Genomic DNA, 7,444 nt, shown 5'->3' on the forward strand with positions numbered 1-7,444 from the left:
AAAAATAAATATCTTTTCCCTTCCACTTTTTCCTTTATCCAATTGCCCTTTCTTTACTTTGGGGTCAAAATGAAATTAATAGTGTGGGGTATATTCCGTCTAAAATCCTCATCTGTCAACGTATTTCATTTTCATTCTTAAACATTTCAATCTGACATTGAAGAAAGAGAGGGTGGTCTTGTGGTTAAGACACTGGAGTAACACTTATGAAATCATAGCTCATTTCTTAACTCTACTACCTCCTCTCTGAAATTCATTTTCCCGTTTTTTGCTTATATGCCATATTATATCTGTCTTAGAATAGTACCTCTATGCTTGACTATTTAGTATATCAGTTCTTCATAACAGGGATGCTACCTTATTAAGTGTGTGTGTAAAACCATTGCTATAAGAATTGTAAAATGTTTTGTGTGTAAATATAGCAAGATTACTAAAGTAAGAAGCCATTTGGGCATAAAAATACATATTACAGCAAAAGCTGTGCTAACTGGCACTTTATTAGCCAGAAAACTCTATTAATCAGCATCTGAGGGACGCGGCAAAAGAGAAACTGGAAGTATCATTACCAGGGGACTTCCCATTTCGCCACCACAAGCCGCATTTTTCTTTGCCACTTCTTCAGCCCACGGCCCAGCCCAAAGCAGCCTGCATGGGGTAAAGCAGCCTGTGTGGGGCCCCCCTCCCTGTCCCCCAGCACACTGATGCCGGGGAGTCCACAAGGCGGTGCACATTTGATTAACTGGCATATTTGATTGACCAGCATCCCCCATTCCTGGGGGATGCCAGAAAACAGAGCTTTTTCTGTAGATAGTTATTTGGAATGCTTACATAACTTACCAGGCTTAAAAAGACAAGAAGAATCTCTCTCAAGACCGTCTAAAAGAAAAGACAATACATGTTTGATGAACAGTCTCATTAAGAATGATTTAAATGGAAAAACACTATTAAAAACAAGCAATAAAATTATATCTGAAATAGCAATACTTGGACTCATTTGAAACACAATTTCAACTCCTATTAGGCTCTAATGGAATTAAAGCAAAATGAATCCCCAAAAAAGAGTGAAAAATCTAACTTAAAAGAAGAAATTCAAAGAATATCCTCTCTCAGAGATAAAAAGAATACAACTGAGAATTTGAAAAAAAACAAGAGTCCTGATAAATATGCATTACTATGCTGCATATTCATGAGCTGCAGGTGATACCAAGCCATCACATGGAGACACTCATCCAATAAAAGTTTGTAATGGCTTATAATTGACCAGATTGGCTAAATCATGTTCTCCCAGAAAGACAACATAAACACAGTTCCAAGAAAACAGAAAAATAGTAAGATTTAATATGAATATTCTTAATTTTCCAGTTTGAATAGTTTGCTTTAAATAACTAAATTAAACATTTCATCTGGTTTCATAGGACCTGGTTAGTATCACTTACCAGCATCCACACAAAAGTTTGAATTATTCCTGATAAACTGGATAGTACCACTTTTAAATAAATTCATTTATTCACCTATCAACGATACCTGTATCTGTGGGTATGCCTACACCCTGCAGTCACAACAATGATACAGCAGATGTACCCAAGCGAATGGTAAATTAACAGTCCAGCAGCAGAGCAGGGAGTTCAAACTGGTCTAATCTGCTCTTCTTCTCCAGTGCGTTTTGTACCTTATGCTGAACTCTTACTGCTAAGGCTAGACTCCGACAGTATCCAAAGTTACCTAGATTAAAAGTAACTTGACTACATCTATACCAAAATGATTTCAGTGTACTGATACACAAGAGAAAACTCACAACTAATTAGGGGGTGAATGGCCTTTGATCTAATTTTACCTACAGAAAAATTCCCCCACAGATTAGATGCATGCTTAGGCTGCATCCAGATGAGCAGGGGTGTGCGCTTGCAGTGGCACAAATAGGAGCAGCATAAATTTGTGCTGCTACTTTTTGCCACCACGCATGCCGCTGTATATGTCCTTTGCTATGTCCAAGCTCCTCCAGGGACCCGGCGGGTGCTCTCATGTCTCTGTGTGCCTCAGCATGGGGCTTCATTGCAGAGGACCCACACTGAGGCATGTGAAGACAGGGGAGCCCCTGAGTGGAGGCACACTGTGCTCCAGCCATCTGTGGGGCCCCCGTGCTAAGGCACATGGAGACAGAGAAGCACCAGCCTGGGGCATCCTACTCCCCTATCTTGAGGCATACTATGCCCCAATAAGCTACCTGCCTCAGCATGGGGGCTCCTCCATCTCCATGTCTGTCCAGACACACGGTACTTCCATGTGCTTTGCCCCATGGTTTTTTTTTTTTAAATCAGGGCTTATTTTTGCTACCGGAAAATCCTGGCAACTAACTTTGCCCCCACTCTAGAAATTAGCAGTACCATGAATAATTTCATCTTTATGAAATGTAGTGTGCAATGCCTGTGGTTTGTGAAGCCACGAAGAGGTTTGTGGCACCACAAACCACACATGCTTGTATGTCTGGATGTGCTCTTCAGGTGTAATTGCTGCTGAAAGCTTTCCAAAGAGAAGTATACAGAATAAAATGTGGCTAAAGGAGTCATTGCTTATTGTTTGTGTTCTGTTTTGCTTGCTTCTTGTTTTGGTTTGTTTCACTTAATAATAAAATGTCAATTCATAATGATTGTATCTGGGTGTCTTTAATTGTCTTTGAAAGTGTAAGACTCTCACATGACTATGACAGTCACATCACTCAGTTGGCTTTATGAAAGATAATTATTTAAGATATGGCACATATTATTTCTTGTTTCTCTGAACTATCAAATTTTAGTAAATTTCGGGATTAATATGTTTGGTTCTCATCATCATCAGCTGCTATTTTCTCTCTCATATTATCCAGTAATAGAAACATGGCATCTGCCTGAAAAAGAGAGGCGCAATTTTACAGTGATACATGTTGAAGTGATATTTTTGGAAACAGTAAAAACATACAATAGAAGAATTCTGAAGATAGCATAATGGATATATTTAGGGGCAGGATAGCTGGTGCATGTAAATGGCCAAGATAACATAATATGCCACATAGCTGAAGATACCATCAGAAAGGAGAAGCATAATCCTTTTCAGTGGGCACGTCTACATGAGATGCTTTACTGCACAGCAGACTAATTTGATGTGTAGTAAAGCATCACCATCTACATGCAAGCAGCAATTAGGGTGCAGTAGACTAATTTACTACACTGCTGGATAATTGCATCAGATACAAGTGGTATCCAGCAGCACAGTAAATTACTGTGCTTAAACACACATGTAGACAGTGACATCAGAATTACTTATAGTTATAGTTAGTATATTCAGTCACATTAATTGCACATGTAGACGTGCCCAGTGGAAAATATATAAATTATATAAAAATAATAAGCTGTAAACGCAAAATGAATCACCCTAACTCTTCCTCCAAAATAAGTGTTAATTCTGGAAAAAATCTAAGAATTGGTTTATACAAAAAAAATGAAAACAAAAATAAAAACCTACTAAGACAGGGATCAGCAATATATGGCCAGTGAGCCAGGTCTAGCCCATGCCCATAGAGCCACTGGATCTGGCCTATGGACACGGGAGGCTTTAACAACGTGATACTTCAGTAGTGTGCAACTTCACTCATGTCAGCACCACAGCTGGATTGCAGTGAGCTGTGCCCATATTGCAGCCAGAGGGCAGGGAGAAGCAACAGCAGGGAAAAGCCAAAGTGGCAGTGGTGGCTGGGTCAAAATACAAGCCTGTTTCAGGCCCGTAACAGGTTATTTCAGTTTGTGACTCCAAATAGTTACTAACTGTTGTACTAAGACATTTGCTAGCCTTTTCTGTAACATCACTGTTTTGCCATTCCTTGTCTATTATCAATATGTATGTAGCTAATTTTGAATTTTTGATGGCATTTTCATTCAAAATTTTTTCTAAGCAATATTGTAGGATGCTATTTTGCTACTTATCAATTAGTTGAAATATTCTGAATTTCAATTTTGTTGGAAATAACCTGAATATTTCCAAGTTTTGAATAGCTCTAGTGTTTATTTAGATTGTAATCTCTGCTTCTCAACAATGCACTTAGCATATTTTGAATAGTAATTAATATTTAGTATGTATGTTGAGTTTCTCCTGTGTTAATAAAACTCAAGTAGCCTTTCCTAAAAGAAAATTGTGAATCTTCAACAATTTGACATAGAAACATTTTCCCACAGTCATGGTCAGCTCTTTTTCATTTAATGTAGGGGGCATCTGAGTGAGTGCCTTGCATTAAATTCATATATCTTGAAGTTTACCTCCACAGAACTCAACGTTTGCTTCTTAGTTAACCCTGGCAGTAAGGATTTCAGTAAAAGATGAAAACAGCTGCTGCTTAGGGAAGCACTTTTGCATATTAGCATGTAAGAAAGCAAGTAAAAAGTTTGTTTCTTTTTTGCATAAGACTTGTGAAATCCTTCAATCCCATTTTGGCATACTGTGGGAACCTCACATTTAACTCAAAAGTTAAAAAAGGGATCACATGCTGTCATTATGTATTTGCTAAGCTTATAATGACACTGTCATTTGCATGTACTAGTTCATATGCTCAGTTTTCTTTTTAATGTTTTATTTCTGTGTGTAAAAAAAATTTTTGAGAAACCACTCATTTACTCTTTAAAAAACAAGGATGAAACATTGTATTTTCCTGGTTTTTTTATGTCAAGGTAATATAAAAGCTGGGGGAAAACAAGAAGGAAATTACCTCTTTATGCAGCACAAATGGTACCACTGCTGCATTGCTGTGTCCTGTTTCCTGAAAAGCCTCAAAAAAGAAGTGAGCCTTGAAGCAAAGTCCAAGGTCAGAAAAGAGCTACAAAAACGATTTATGCTAGACGTCCTGCTTTACACTGGAACAGATTTAAGCAGCTCAGATTATTGAGTTCATACACAATAAGGCTAAGTGACTTGATCATGATCTACAAGTATTTAGACAGGGGAGAGATTTCTGAGGGTAGGCAGCTCTATCTAGCTGAAAAAGGGATAGGAGATACAGCGGCTAAATGGTGAAGCTAGAAAAGAAATTAAAAATATTAGGTGCAAATATTTAAAAATCTGGGTAGTTAACAACTAGAATCATGAGTTCTTCAGTGCTTATTGTCTTTAAAATGGAATGTATTTCTTTATGGAAAGATATACTATAGTTTGGAGATGATATGCTTGATGCAGAAATTGCTGACTTGTTTTACACTGGAGATAAGATCAGATTGTTATAAATAGGTGGTCTTAAAAATCTATGAATCTAGACTCTTCTTTATTAAACTTATATTAATAAGTGTGGGACTCAGTTTAACAGTCTGTGACCTAGTTGTTTGCCTATATGGGTGTGTGAAATAGACTTTATATAGATATTAAAACACCTTTATTTCCCACTGGCACATTATTAACAAGACATAAATAAATAAATGTGGCATCTTGGCCAAAACCTGGAAGACAATTAAAAATATTCCAGATTCCCTCCTGTGCCCCAAAAGCCTAGAAAAGCAAATGGTTCTTGAAGTCTGTCCAAAGGTCAACAGACATGGGGTACATACAAATCACATAGCTTGCTTTAAGCCGCATGATCGTAGACCAGGACTGGCACATACAGACATTTGCCAGTGTCAGAAGTCATGCGGGGAACACAATGTAAGTAACTTGAAGTGGAGAGGGGTGAGTGGGTTGTGGGTGGCGGAGGAGCTAGCAGGTCTATGGGAGAGGGGTTGTTGGAATTGAGAGGGAGGTGCCAAAGACTTCTGGGCGCAGTTCGGTAATACTGGGATTTGGCAGGAGGCTGTCATACATCAATATGTATATGCGCTGCAGACTTAATCTTAGCTGCAACTATCTGCAATCTAGCAGCGATCTGGCAGACAGATCACCCTGACCCCGGGACCTGTCTTTGGCAAGGGGAAAAGAAGAAGAATGGAAATACCCTGTTTGGATAAGCAAAGTCAAAACAAGAACTGGGCCAACCAAAATAAGGAATTTGACTTGGGAGAAAAGGGAAACGATCAATAGGAAAACTAACACCTACCTAGGAATAAAAAGGTACCAGCAGCTGGAAAATTCTAGCTACAGATAATAATATATAGCAAGCAGAAATAGGCTTATTAATATGCATTGTAAGGAAGAGTTTATGCTGATTTATTAATAAGTAACACAGTAACAATAAGGTATATAAGGATAAGACTTGGAACCCCTCCTTTGAACACTCCTGAAGAAAGCCTGAAGAGATCCAAGATCCTGTCTTCACATCAGATGCAGAAACCAGAAGCCCTGGACAAGACGTCATGGCCTGAGGTTGCATTCGCAACATTACAGGGTGGTGAGCATCTGTTTCGACTAGCTACCTACCTAAACTTTTTAACTGCTAATGTTGCTTCAAATCTAATTAGAGTTGTATCTGTTAGGATTCAGTAAACTTGCTTTTAGTTTAGGACAATCATGTCTTGGTCTCCTTGCCTGGTTTAAGACTCATTATAGCATCATAGGGATGCAACAGAGGGGCTGGCTGGTTTGCAAGGTGGTTGTCCAGTGGGTTGGGGGGGCAGGGTCAGGGGGCATAAAAATGGCCCATTCAGGACTGGGGGAATACAAAAAGTACAGCCCCGGGGCTAGGGTGAGAGGCTGGGCATTCCCAGCCCTGAGGCTGCTCTCTGAACATGTACAGACATTTGGTAGATTGGGCTAACCTGTGCCCGATCTAATTTACTGGACCTCTTCAGGTGAGCTAAATTGGATTGGATTGGCCATTGTTTGCCCAATCTAACATCCCCGAGTATTTTTACAGATTGGCACTTATATTGACCAAACCCTAGATAGGTCAATGGACCTGACCTTGGGTAGGTCAATCTAAATGGGTTATTTGATTTATCCCTGGTTAGGTCAATCTAAATAGAACATCTGTATCTACTCTAAGACTCTTTTGGACTAAGACAGTAAATTCCAAACAGTAACATGCTTCACAGAAAAAACCATTTGGAAAAACCATGGCCTCATTGAACCTTTGAAGGGAATAAGATTTCACTTTTGCCTGCAGAGTCATAATTGGGCAGCTTATACCCACAGCAGGAGCAGCATGCAAGGCAGCGGTGTCTCCTGGGTGCTCGTGCCAGTGTCAGCAATGTGGCCAGCCAGCAGTGGTGGTGGTTGTTATTCCTCCCACAACCCCTCTCCAAGTCAGAGTCTTGAGCTGCTGCCCGATTTGCCCTGACTTAGTTATGCTATTGACCATAACTATGTGGTCAATATAGTTACTATGTGTAACTATATCTCTTTTAAAGCAATGAGACTCCAACTCAAGTTTCTCAGCTGTGTTTTTAATAGAAACATATTACTACTATCAGTAGTCATGATCCAGATTGGCATAAAAAACTGTGAATCCTGTAAACCACTACTTTTTCCAGCTATTACTTAACCATGTTTTTCTCTTTCC

This window comes from Alligator sinensis, unplaced genomic scaffold (assembly GCF_000455745.1).
Source record: "Alligator sinensis unplaced genomic scaffold, ASM45574v1 scaffold240_1, whole genome shotgun sequence".
Lineage (NCBI taxonomy): Eukaryota > Metazoa > Chordata > Crocodylia > Alligatoridae > Alligator > Alligator sinensis.